Source organism: Rhinoderma darwinii, chromosome 10 (genome assembly GCF_050947455.1).
Source record: "Rhinoderma darwinii isolate aRhiDar2 chromosome 10, aRhiDar2.hap1, whole genome shotgun sequence".
NCBI classification, from domain to species: domain Eukaryota; kingdom Metazoa; phylum Chordata; class Amphibia; order Anura; family Rhinodermatidae; genus Rhinoderma; species Rhinoderma darwinii.
This window is the reverse complement of record NC_134696.1, coordinates 49,801,322-49,816,168: the sequence shown is the minus strand read 5'-3', so window position 1 is coordinate 49,816,168 and position 14,847 is coordinate 49,801,322.

Here is a 14,847-nt window from a genome sequence, read left to right as displayed (position 1 = left end):
AGCATTTCAGTGTGAGAAAGGGACTAGGTGAGTATTAGTTTAAAAAAATTGTATTTGGCTATTCATGGACACAAAGGGGGTAAATGATCATTGCCTGAGCGTTGTTGTGTACCTAAAGTTTGTCTTGCAAATGGTCTCCTAGTGTTTTCCAGTTCCCAGTGTTACCCGTTCCTGCTGCCTGTACCCTGTATCCAGTGCCTCTGTGCTGTCTAGAGTTGAAGTCGAGTTGTGCATCTACTGCTGGAGCCTTATCTTCAGCCTGAATCACCGCTACTGTTTACATTGCCTCAGGTACCCTTTCTGGACTATAGACTTTGTACTGCACCTGTTTGGTCAGCTGCTATCCCGCTACACGGTACGGCCCAGTGGGTCCACACCCCGCGTCGTGACAGTACGCTCAGGCCATGGACCCCACTGGTCAATTCAAGGGCCTGTCACCCTCCCAAGCCATGCAGGCGGACCTGCAGGATCTGCGAGCACGACAGGATCAACTTCTGGTGGCACCAGAATCCATGGCACAGCAGCTAGGGGCGCTAGCTGCTTCCTTCTCTGCTCCTGTTCAAGCTCCTACGAATCGATCCTCCTGCTACACCTCCTGGCAGCTCCGGTTCAGATCCTCGGTTCTCGCTGCCATTGCCACCTCGTTTCCATGGAGACGCAGGTACGTGCAGGGGATTTCTGAACCAAAGCCATATCCACTACACCCTGCACGCCTCAGCATTTCCTTCGGACGGAGCCAGGATCACCTTCATTATGTGTTTACTTGCCGGCAAGGCCCTGGCATGGGCGAACCCAATCTGGGAACGACATGGACCCGAGACTTCCAGCGGTTCGTGCGGTTATTCCGTACTGTATTTGATGAGCCTGGACGAGTCTCGTCGGCAGCCACTGCTATCTTTAACCTTTGCCAGGAGGACGCCTCCGTGGGCGAATACACCATCAAGTTCCGGACCCTGGCAGGAGAACTGTCCTGGAACAATGAGGCATTGGTAGTGTCCTTCTGGCATGGCCAATCGCCCGAACGAAAGAACGAATAAAGAACGAACTTGCTGCTCGAGAGCTTCCATCTGCCTTGGACAACCTGATTCTACTTGCTACTTGAGTGGACATAAGACTCAGAGAGAGATCTCAAGAAGTTCGACAGGAGAGACGGCTTCCTAGACTGGAGCCCAACTTCCAGCAACCCCTCTTGCCTTCTTCTACTGCTTCACCCAAGTTTCCGATGCACGTGGATCGGCTTAAACTGTCTGTTCAGGAGAAACAGCGCAGGCGGACCTCTTGTGGCCTTGCTGGCTATGTAGTGCGTCTATGTCCCCAGAAGCCAAAAAAACGCAACGCATAGGTTTTTTTGGAGAGACAACACTGGGCGATACTGCATTTAATAGAACTATTCATTCCTGTGAGCATCATCGCTGGCGAGAGGCCCCATCCGGTCCCTGCCTACCTGGACTCTGGCTCTGCAGCCAATTTCATCTGCCAAGACCTTGTGGATCTTCTTCAGTTGCCCACTGTTTTGCTGGAAATGCCGTTGATCGTTGCCTCGGTAGATGGACTGCCACTGCCTGACCCTGTTTTGTCTGTGACCAAGCCGTTGTGACTTCTAGTGGGAGTTCTTCACTCTGAGCTCATCTCCCTGTTTGTCCTGCCCAAGGCCGTCAACCCTGTGCTGCTGGGTTTGCCTTTGTTCCGTCTACACGCAATTTAAATATTGGTTAAAAGTTCAAGATTGTAGAATTATGGTGTCACACTCTAATCAGCTAATCAACACAAAACACCTGCAAAGGTTTCCTAAGCTTTTAAATGGTCCAACAGTCTGGTTCAGTAGGCTACACAATCATGGGGAAGACTGCTGACTTGACAGTTGTCCAGAAGACAGTCATTGACACCCTCCACAAGGAGCGTAAGCCACAAAAGGACATTGCTAAAGAAGCTGGCTGTTCACAAAGTGCTGTATCCAAGCATATTAACCCCTTAAGGACACAGCCATTTTTTATTTTTCATTTTCATTTTTTACTTCCCGCCTTCCAAGAGCCATAACGTCTTTATTTTTCCGTCAATAGAGTGGTGTGAGGGCTTATATTTTGCGGGAGGAGTTGTAGTTTCTATTGGTAGCATTTAAAGTACCATATAATGTACTCGGAAGCTGAAAAAAATTATTTGCGTGCTGAAATTGGGAAAAACTGCAATTCCTCCATTATTTTCTGGTATCCGTTTTTACGTCTTTCACTGTGTGGTAAAAAAAATGTCTCCAAATTCTGAGAGCCATACCATTTTATTTTTCCGTGCATTGAGCGGTGTAAGGGCTTATGTTTTGCGAGACAAGCTGTAGTTTTTATTGGCACCATTTGTTGGTACATATGACTTTTTGATAATTTTTTATTAAATTTTTTTGGGGAGCTAAGGTGACCAAAAAAACTGATTTTGTAGGTTTCCAATTTTTATCTTTTACGGTACTCAACGTGCGCACTAAATATTGCTATATTGTAACAGTGCAGACTTTATGGACACAGAAATACCAATTTTGTTTACTTTTTTATTTTTTACATTACTTTAGAGGAAAAATGGGAAAAGAGGGGTTTTTTGAACTTTTTTTATTTTTTTATTTTTCTTGCACTACTAAAAACTTTATATCACTTCTTTTTACACATTTTATTAGTCCCCCTAGGGGACTTGAACCACCGATCGCTGGTGCAATATACTGCAAAACTAATGTATTGCAGTATATTGTCATTTTTACAGGCATCTGTTAAGCCGTGCCACAAGCAGGGCTTAACAGAAGCAGAGTTCAGGCAGCTCTGGGGGCCTTCAGTAGGCCCCTGGGCTGCCATAACAACCATCGTCACCCTCTGATCTCGTTGCAGGGGGGGGCGATGGGCTGTCGGAGGGGGCCCCCCCTCTTTTCAACGCCTCAGATGCTGCGGTCGCGATTGATTGCAGCATTTGAGGGGTTAAAGAGCCAGTAACACTAGGATACTAGGAAGACCCTAGTAGTTGGCAGGTATATGAATGAATCGATGAACTAATGTAAACCCAATTTCCCAACTACTAACTGAGTAATTAATAAAATATAACTTTTAATGGTATGCTAATAAAATGTCCAAGGAAAGGCGAACAACAGACACAATAAGTTAAAATTTGTAGCTAAGGTCAGCTAGCCCTGCTCTATGTGAACTATGCCTTCACTGTGGCAGGATAGAGTATGATATATGCAAGAGCGTAAATGCTTAGGTCAGCAGCTGCAGACTGCTGAACATACGCTAGTATCACAATCGATTGTAGTGTAGAGGCTAGTCTGACCAATGGCGGATCATCATATGGGCGTTTCGGGCGGTCGCCCGGGGCCCGAGGCACTCAGGGGGCCCATTGCTTCCCGAACTGCACATAATCGTAAAAACTATGCAGCGCTAACTGTCACTGCAGAGAGAAGGTGCAGGCAGAACAATTCGGGGAGGGCTTAGTCGGGATAGTGAACGTTACCTCTACATAAATGTGCTCCGAATTGAAGGCTAAAGGACCTTTGATGACGTCGTGCCCATGTGACCCCCGCCCACCAATCAGGTCCGTCTATCACAGTGAAGGAGCAGAATATCTGCAGGGAAGAAGGCCCGCCCACCAGTCAAGTTTTTACACAGCGCTCCAGGCTGGTGAGTGCTTTTCCAAACCCCCATCCCTTCATCACTCACTCCCTCCACCTGTTCTTCCCTCCCTTCATTCTTCCATAACTCACTACCTCCCTTCATCACTGCTGTGTGTGATGCTATCTACAGGGGCTGTGTGTGTGTGATGCTATATACAGGGGCTGTGTGTGTGATGCTATATACAGGGGCTGTGTGTGATGCTATATACAGGGGCTGTGTGTGTGTGATGCTATATACAGGGGCTGTGTGTGTGATGCTATATACAGGGGCTGTGTGTGTGATGCTATATACAGGGGCTGTGTGTTTGTGATGCAATATACAGGGGCTGTGTGTGTGTGATGCTATATACAGGGGCTGTGTGTGTGATGCTATATACAGGGGCTGTGTGTGTGTGATGCTATATACAGGGGCTGTGTGTGTGATGCTATATACAGGGGCTGTGTGTGTGATGCTATATACAGGGGCTGTGTGTGTGTGATGCTATATACAGGGGCTGTGTGTGTGATGCTATATACAGGGGCTGTGTGTGTGATGCTATATACAGGGGCTGTGTGTGTGATGCTATATACAGGGGCTGTGTGTGTGTGATGCTATATACAGGGGCTGTGTGTGTGTGATGCTATATACAGGGGCTGTGTGTGTGTGATGCTATATACAGGGGCTGTGTGTGTGTGATGCTATATACAGGGGCTGTGTGTGTGATGCTATATACAGGGGCTGTGTGTGTGATGCTATATACAGGGGCTGTGTGTGTGATGCTATATACAGGGGCTGTGTGTGTGATGCTATATACAGGAGGCTGTGTGTGTGATGCTATATACAGGGGCTGTGTGTGTGATGCTATATACAGGGGCTGTGTGTGTGTGATGCTATATACAGGGGGCTGTGTGTGACGCTATATACAGGGGGGGCTGTGCGTGACGCTATATACAGGGGGATGTGTGTGACGCTATATACAGGGGGATGTGTGTGACGCTATATACAGGGGGATGTGTGTGTGACGCTATATACAGGGGGATGTGTGTGTGACGCTATATACAGGGGGATGTGTGTGACGCTATATACAGGGGGATGTGTGTGTGACGCTATATACAGGGGCTGTGTGTGTGTGATGCTATATACAGGGGGCTGTGTGTGACGCTATATACAGGGGGGGCTGTGTGTGACGCTATATACAGGGGGATGTGTGTGACGCTATATACAGGGGGATGTGTGTGATGCTATATACAGGGGGATGTGTGTGTGACGCTATATACAGGGGGATGTGTGTGTGACGCTATATACAGGGGGATGTGTGTGACGCTATATACAGGGGGAGGTGTGTGTGACGCTATATACAGGGGGATGTGTGTGTGATGCTATATACAGGGGCTGTGTGTGTGTGTGATGCTATATACAGGGGCTGTGTGTGTGTGATGCTATATACAGGGGCTGTGTGTGTGTGATGCTATATACAGGGGCTGTGTGTGTGATGCTATATACAGGGGCTGTGTGTGTGTGATGCTATATACAGGGGCTGTTTGTGTGTGATGCTATATACAGGGGCTGTGTGTGTGTGATGCTATATACAGGGGCTGTGTGTGTGATGCTATATACAGGGGCTGTGTGTGTGATGCTATATACAGGGGCTGTGTGTGTGATGCTATATACAGGGGCTGTGTGTGTGATGCTATATACAGGGGCTGTGTGTGTGATGCTATATACAGGGGGCTGTGTGTGTGATGCTATATACAGGGGCTGTGTGTGTGTGACGCTATATACAGGGGGGGCTGTGTGTGACGCTATATACAGGGGGATGTGTGTGACGCTATATACAGGGGGATGTGTGTGTGATGCTATATACAGGGGCTGTGTCTGTGTGATGCTATATACAGGGGCTGTGTCTGTGTGATGCTATATACAGGGGCTGTGTGTGTGTGATGCTATATACAGGGGCTGTGTGTGTGATGCTATATACAGGGGCTGTGTGTGTGATGCTATATACAGGGGGCTGTGTGTGTGATGCTATATACAGGGGCTGTGTGTGTGATGCTATATACAGGGGCTGTGTGTGTGATGCTATATACAGGGGCTGTGTGTGTGTGATGCTATATACAGGGGGCTCTGTGTGACACTATATACAGGGGGGGCTGTGTGAGACGCTATATACAGGGGGATGTGTGTGACGCTATATACAGGGGGATGTGTGTGACGCTATTTACAGGGGGATGTGTGTGTGACGCTATATACAGGGGATGTGTGCGTGACGCTATATACAGGGGGATGTGTGTGACGCTATATACAGGGGATGTGTGTGTGACGCTATATACAGGGGGATGTGTGTGTGACGCTATATACAGGGGGATGTGTGTGACGCTATATACAGGGGGATGTGTGTGTGACGCTATATACAGGGGGATGTGTGTGTGACGCTATATACAGGGGGATGTGTGTTTGACGCTATATACAGGGGCTGTGTGTGTGTGATGCTATATACAGGGGCTGTGTGTGTGTGTGTGTGATGCTATATACAGGGGCTGTGTGTGTGTGATGCTATATACAGGGGCTGTGTGTGTGATGCTATATACAGGGGCTGTGTGTGTGATGCTATATACAGGGGCTGTGTGTGTGTGATGCTATATACAGGGGCTGTGTGTGTGATGCTATATACAGGGGCTGTGTGTGATGCTATATACAGGGGCTGTGTGTGTGATGCTATATACAGGGGCTGTGTGTGTGTGATGCTATATACAGGGGCTGTGTGTGTGTGTGTGTGTGTGATGCTATATACAGGGGCTGTGTGTGTGATGCTATATACAGGGGCTGTGTGTGTGATGCTATATACAGGGGCTGTGTGTGTGATGCTATATACAGGGGCTGTGTGTGTGATGCTATATACAGGGGCTGTGTGTGTGATGCTATATACAGGGGGATGTGTATGACGCTATATACAGGGGCCTTTGTGCACGTGGTGCTTTACTATACAGTGTTTGACACAATTATATTCAGGGGCGCAGTGTTTGGTGCTATTATATTTAGAGGCACAGTGTGTGGCACCATGATCATTTTGTTTTCGTTTATAGGTGTAGAAATGTTGGAAAAGTGAGCAACAGAAGACATCTAAGTGGCAAATTCTGCAGAAATGGGTCATGACCGGGAGAAGTCGTCATGAAGTCTGGACCGGATGGAGAAGAAAAGAGGAAAAAAGTTACCAGAATCTGAGGAGTCGTCACATGTGAGTCACTAGATTTATAGAGAATCTGTCACCTCTCCTGACATGTTTATTATAGGAAATCCTTGTGTTTCACTAAAAGTCTTTGTGCAGTCCAGGACTGATAGACAAATGTGTGTTACCATTCCCCTTGTTAGGAGGTTGTGTCCCTGCACAGTGTGATACTGTCAGCGATGGTTGGAGACTGTCAGTATGTAGGGACACAGCCCTTTGACAAGGCGAATCATAACACCCATTTGTTAATGCTTGCACAAAAAGGTAGTGTTACGGCTCGGCGGGGGAGAAGGGGGGCCCAAGTTTGGGTAACAGCCCAGGGCCCATAGTCTACTTAATCCGCCACTGAGTCTGACATAGCTGTTAAAATTGTATTAGCCCCCCCCGACATGTTTCGCTGTAAACACAGCGTCCTCAGGGGATCAAGCTGGGGCTAGTTAGCGCGCGTTCTGATTCCTCTTCCTTTAAGACCTCGGGCGCACACCACACATGAATCACCTGTGTGGGAGCCAATAGGATTCCCTGACTAGGGACGAGCCTACACACAGCAAGATTGGCATATAAATTAGCCAATTAAGAAGGTATGCACAAGATCCAATCAATACGCGCGGGATGCGCATGCGTGTAGCGTCCCAGGCTGAACATAGCCGATTTAGTAATTCAGAGGGTAAGTGCGCATGTCTGGGCACTTAGAATCTACGATGCTGAGATTATGTACACTAGATTACCAGTTAAGTGATAGGTAAGTGATCAAGGGGAACAAGTACCTAAGTTAGGTCTAAAGGACCATCTCCAAAGAAATATCAAATGGAGCTGCGGAGGTAGGCAGACTACGTAATGTATAGAAATAATGAGTGATAACCGTTAGTGTTGTATTAGTACGTAGACACTCTGGAATCGTTGATTGTATTCATTTAAAAATTTATATATCAGGATATATACGCTCCGTAGGACGACCTACCAATGCGCTGCATTAGGAAGATAATATTCAATGAACAGGTCCTGTTTCTGAATATCTCAGTTTAATACGAGGAAGAGGAATAACATCGACCCAAATGGACATACATAATAATAGCAGGCAACTTATATATAAAGTAAAGATACCATATATATTTCTAGTAATGATACAGTCAATGTTGTAATGATGCATCAACATTATAAAGTAAAAAATATGAATGAATATACAGATACAAGGACTATAAGAAGGCTGCAAAAGTAAAGCTTGTGGTCCAGTGTGAAGATTCCACAGTCAGTGATGGTTTGGGGAGCCGTGTCATCTGCTGGTGTTGGTCCACTGTGTTATATCAAGTCCAGAGTCAGCGCAGACGTCTACCAGTAAATTTTAGATCACTTCATGCTTTCCTCTGCTGACAAGCTTTTTGGAGATGCTGATTTCATTTTTCAGCAGGAATTGGCACCTACCAACACTGCCAAAAGTACCAATACCTGGTTTAATAACCACAGTATCACTGCGCTTTATTGGCCAGCAAACTCGCCTGACCTAAACCCTATAGAGAATTTATGGGGTATTGTCAAGAGGAAGCTGAGAGACACCAGACCCAACAATGCAGACGAGCTGAAGGCCGCTATCAAAGCAACCTGGGCTTCCATAACACCTCAGCTGTGCCACAGGCTGATCGCCTCCATGCCACGCCGTATTGATGCAGTAATAATGCAAAAAGAGCCCCGACCAAGTATTGAGGGCACATACTGTACATACTTTGGAATGCTTTTACCTATCCAAGCGATTCGGAGATTATTTTCTCGTGGCGTAATTTTTGAAATATCCCACCTGTGGCCCTAGTTTAATTACCACCTGTGGCCCTAGTGTTGTAATGGACTGAAACATCGGCCTCAGAAACAAAGGAGCACCTAGTGGATTTTGTGGCCATCTTTTTATTATAATATATTTTAGGCACCATGTCAGGTTTGAAGAGGTCTTGGTGCAAAAACAGTGGAAACTCCCCAAAACTGACCCTATTTTTGAAACTACACCCCTCAGGGAATTTATCTAGGGGTATAGTTAGCATTTTGACCCCACAGGTTTTTTTCTAAGTTTACTTGAATTAGTCTGTGAAAATGAAAATCTCCTTTTTTTCTGGAAAAACTAAGAATTTTTTAATTTTTGAGATGAATAAAGGAAAAAACAAACCAACATTTGTAAAGAAATTTCTCCCGATTACGGAAATACCCCGCATGTGGTAATAAACTGAAGTTTGGAACCACGGCATTGCTAAGAAGGGGAGCGCCATTTGGTTTTTGGAGCGCAGATTTTACTGGAATAGTTTTCGGTGCCATGTCACGTTTGCAATGCACTGGAATGACCTAAACAGTGGAAACCCCCCAAAAGTGCCCCCATTTTGGAAACTACACCCCTCTACCATTTTTTCTAGTGGTATAGTTAGCATTTTTACCCAACAAGTTTTTTGCTGAATTTATTGGAATTAGTCTGTGAAGATGAAAATCTACTTTTTTTCTGAAAAAACAGAATTTTCTAATTTTTATAAGGAATAAAGAAGAAAAAGCACATCAACATTTGTAAAGCAATTTCTCCTGATTACGGCAATACCCCATATGTGGTAATAAACTGCTGTCTGGACCTACGGCAGGGCTCAGAAGGGAAGGAGCGCCATTTGGATTTTGCAGCTCAGATTTTGCTTGGTTTATGGGGGCCATGTCGCATTTGCAGAGCCTTTGAAGTACCAGTACAGTACAAATTTCCCAGGTGTGATCCCACTTTGGAGACTTTACCCCTAAAAGAATAAAATTAGAGGTGTAGTGAGCATTTTGACCCCCTCAGGTGTTTTATCGATTTTATTAGATTAGGGCAGTGAAAATGTTTTTTTTTTTCCCAATAACATGTAGATTTAGCTGAGAATTTTTCTTTTCCACAGGGAATACAGGAGAAAAGACACCCAAAATGTGTTACACAATTTCTCCTGAGTAGGGAAATGCCCCTTATGTGGTTGTAAACTGCTGTTTGGACACACGGCAAGGGTCTAAACGGAAAAAGCACAATTTAGTTTTTGGAGTGGAGATTTTGCAAAATAGTTTTTTGCCGCCATGTTGCATTACACTGAGGTACCAGTACAGTGAAAACCCCTGAGTGTCATGAAGCGGGTTAGTGGACCCACTAGGCCATACCGCCGTAGTGGGAAGGCAGCTGGCCAAACCACCGGAAACCCCAGAAATACAATGTCCCGCACAAGGGTACCTAAATAGTCCAGATGGTGGCCGCAGCTCTGGCACAGATGAGATGGGTGCAGCGGATGGCGCCAAACGTTACAGATGACACAGGAGCCGCAAGTTGCGCCAGACGTGGCAGATTCCTCCGGACGTGGCAGATGACGCAGGACGTGGCGGATTCCTCCGGACGTGGCAGATGACACAGGATGTGGCAGATGACACAGGACGTGGCAAATTCCTCTGGACGTGGCAGATTCCTCTGGACGTGGCAGATGACACAGGACGTGGCACATTCCTCTGGATGTGGCAGATGACACAGTACGTGGCAGATGACACAGGACGTGGCACGACTTGATACTAAGGCAAAGCACGGGAAACAGGAACGGGGAACAAGGCATGGGTAACAACAGGAACGGGAAACACTAAGGGACCATTTGCAAGACAGACTGGGAAAACTAACAACGCTCAGGCAAGGATTAGAAGGCCAGGGGCCTTCTTATAGACCAGGAAATCGTGGCAGTTGATGATGACGATTTCCTTATTGCGTGCACTGGCCCTTTAAGGCCGGGCGCGAGCGTGCGCGCGCACCGTACGGTACACAGCCGAACGGAGCGGAAGTGAGCGCTGGCGTCTCCTAGGAGGGAGACGGGGACCAGCGCTCACAGATCCATGGCTGCGGGCGTCGGGAGGTGAGTGAACCCGACGGCCCGCGGCCATGGACGCTACACTGAGAAGTGACCCATTTAGGAAACTACACCCCTCCAGGAATTCATCTAGAAGTGTAGCGAGCATTTTGACCCCAAAGGCTTTGCAGAAATTAGTACACCGTAGATGTTGCAGATTGAAAATGGCCTTTTTCCACAGATATGTTATTTCAGTGCCCAATGTGTTGTGCTCAGATTGTGCCACTTTAGACACACACCCATAAATTGTTAAGTGGGTTCTCCAGAGTACAGTAATACCCCACATGTGATCATAAACTGCTGTTTGGGCACTGTCAGGATCAGAAGGACCGCCATTTGACTTTTGGAGAGCAGATTTTGCTTGGTAGTAGTTTTGTTTGGGGTTTTACTGGTATTTCAGCTTATAATGTGGGGGCACATGTAATCTGTGCGGAGTACAACAGGGTACACCGTGTTCCAAATTATTATGTACATTGGATTTAAGTGTCATAAACATTTAATTATTCGTTTTTCAATTAAACTCATGGATGGTATTGTGTCTTAGGGTTTTTTAGATCATTGTAATCAATCTCAGACACCTGTGATAATTAGTTTGCCAGGTGTGCCCAATCAAAGGAAAACTACTTAAGACTGGATTCACACGAGCGTGTGCCTTTTGCGCATACAAAAAACACGGCGTTTTGCCTGCGCAAAAGACACTTGACAGCTCCGTGTGGCAGCATCATATGATGCGCGGCTGCGTGGTTTTCGCGCAGCCGCCATCATTATGACATTCCATTTGGATGTTTGTAAACAGAAAAGCACGTGGTGCTTTTCTGTTTTCATTCATCCTTTTGACAGCTGTTGCGCGAATCACGCTGTTCGCACGGAAGTGCTTCCATGTGACATGCGTGGTTTTCATGCACCCATTAACTTCAATGGATGCGTCATGTGCGAAAAACGCTCAAAGAACGGACATGTCGTGACTTTTACGCAGCGGACCAACGCTGAGTAAAAATCACGCACATGTCTGCACGGCCCAATAGACTAATATAGGTCCGTGCGATGCGCGTGAAAATTCAGCGCGTTGGACGGACGTATATCCTGTTCGTCTGAATAAGCCCTAAGAAGGACGTTCCACATTATTAAGCAGGCCACAGGTTTCAAGCAGTATGGGAAAGAAAAAGGATCTCTCTGCTGCCGAAAAGCGTGAAATAGTGCAATACCTTGGACAAGGTATGAAAACATTGGATATTTCAAGAAAACGTAAGCGTGATCATCGTACTGTGAAAAGATTTGTGGCTGATTCAGAGCACAGACGGGTTCGTTCAGATAAAGGCATTGTAATGGATTGGACTGACACAGCTTCGTTGTCGACGCCCGTCGGTAATCAGCCCGCATCTGTGCCTAGGTCTGTTAGAGTGACTCAATCTGCTACCACTCAGGCTGGGAGGCTGAGGAGTGTGAGAACCTATCACAGCCTGGCCAGACAAAGCTAGCTCCCGCCCTCTGTCTATTTATACCTTCATTTCCTTCTCCTCCTTTGCCTGTGATTCTGTCTGGTTTCCTGGCTCTGCTGCTCCTGCTTGTACTATTGTCCTCTTCTTCAAATTGACCCTGGCTTTACTGACTACTCTCCTGCTCTGCGTTTGGCACCTCGTACACTCCTGGTTTGACTCGGCTCGTTCACTACTCTTGTTGCTCACTGTGTTGCCGTGGGCAACTGCCCCATTTCCCTTAGCTTCTGTGTACCCTTGTCTGTTGGTCTGTCGTGCACTTATTGAGCAAAGGGACCGTCGCCTAGTTGTACGCCGTCGTCTAGGATGGGCCGTGCAAGTCGGCAAGGACTGAGTGGCGGGTAGACTAGGGCTCACCTGTCTGTCTCCCTACCCCGGCATTACAGGCATAATGAGGAAGGTTTCTGCCAGACAAATTAATAGGATTAGGAGAGCAGCCTCTAAAATGCCATTGCAAAGCAGCAAACATGTATTTGAAGCCACTGATGCCTCTGGAGTCCCGCAAACCCCAAGGTGTAGGATCCTCCAGAGGTTTGCAAGTGTGCATTAAGCTATTATTCGGCCACCCCTAAACAACGCTCACAAGCAGAAACGGTTGCAGTGGGCTCAGAAATACATGAAGACTAATTTTCAAATCGTGTTGTTTACTGATGAGTGTCGTGCAACCCTGAATAGTCCAGATGGATGGAGTAGTGGATGGTTGGTGAATGGCCACCATGTCCCAACAAGGCTGGGACGTCAGCAAGGAGGTGGCGGAGTCATGTTTTGGGCTGGAATCATGGGGAGAGAGCTGGTAGGCCCCTTTAGGGTTCTTGACGGTGTGAAAATAACCTCTGCAAAGTACGTAGAGTTTATGACTGACCACTTTCTTTCTTGGTACAAAAAGAAGAACCGTGCCTTCCATAGCAAAATTATCTTCATGCATGACAATGCACCATCTCATGCTGCAAAGAATACCTCTGTGTCATTGGCTGCTATGGGCATAGAAGGAGAGAAACTCATGGTGTGGCCCACATGTTCCCCTGACCTCAACCCTATTGAGAACCTTTGGAGCATCCTCAAGCAAAATATCTAGGGTGGGAGGCAGTTCACATCAAAGCTCTGGGAGGCTATTCTGACATCCTGCAAAGATATTCAAGCAGAAACTGCCCAAATGCTCACAAATGTAAAGGATGCAAGAATTGTGAAGGTGATATCAAAGAAGGGGTCCTATGTTAACATGTAACTTGGCCTGTTAAGTTTTTTTTTAATGAAAGAGCTTTTGATTTCTGTAAATATGACCTCCTGATGCTGCAAATTCAACAAATTACCATTTTCGTTCTCTTTACAACCTTTAAAATGTTTTGATCTCTGTTGTGCATAATAATTTGAAACAGTGCATTTTGAGTTTTTTACTTCTAAAAAAAAATCTGTTATCATTAGGAGATTTGTTCAATAAAATTCGCTTTATACTCCAACGGTTGATGGCTTGAAGATTATACTGACTGTCATTTGCATCGACTATTTAGGAAAATCAGCGAAAAATAACATTTGCATAATAATTTGGAATGCGATGTATATGTAAGCTGTGAGGAGTATAGCAGGGTATACATTACCGTTCAAAAGTTTGGGGTTACCCAGACAATTTTGTGTTTTCCATGAAAACTCACACTTACTGTATATTTATCAAATAAGTTGCAAAATGACTAGAAAATATAGTCAAGACATTGACAAGGTTAGAAATAATGATTTTTATTTCAAATAATAATTTTCTCCTTCAAACTTTGCTTTCGTCAAAGAATGCTCCATTTGAAGCAATTACAGCATTGCAGACCTTTGGCATTCTAGCTGTTAATTTCCTGAGGTAATCGGGAGAAATTTCACCCCATGCTTCCAGAAGCCCCTCCCACAAGTTGGATTGGCTTGATGGGCACTTCTTGAGTACCATACGGTCAAGCTGCTCCCACAACAGCTCTATGGGTTGAGATCTGGTGACTGCGCTGGCCACTCCATTACAGATAGAATACCAACTGCCTGCTTCTTCCCTAAATAGTTCTTGCATAATTTGGAGGTGTGCTTTGGGTCATTGTCCTGTTGTAGGATGAAATTGGCTCCAATCAAGCGCTGTCCACAGGGTACGGCATGGCGTTGCAAAATGGAGTGATAGCCTTCCTTATTCAAAATCCCTTTTACCTTGTACAAACTCCCACTTTACCAGCACCAAAGCAACCCCAGACCATCACATTACCTCCACCATGCTTGACAGATGGCGTCAGGCACTCTTCCAGCATCTTTTCAGTTGTTCTGCGTCTCACAAATGTTCTTCTGTGTGATCCAAACACCTCAAACTTCGATTCGTCTGTCCATAACACTTTTTTCCAATCTTCCTCTGTCCAATGTCTGTGTGCTTTTGCCCATATTAATCTTTTCCTTTTATTAGCCAGTCTCAGATATGGCTTTCTCTTTGCCACTCTGCCCTGAAGGCCAGCATCCCGGAGTCGCCTCTTCACTGTAGATGTTGACACTGGCGTTTTGCGGGTACTATTTATTGAAGCTGCCAGTTGAGGACCTGTGAGGCGTCTATTTCTCAAACTAGAGACTCTAATGTACTTGTCTTGTTGCTCAGTTGTGCAGCGGGGCCTCCCACTTCTCTTTCTACT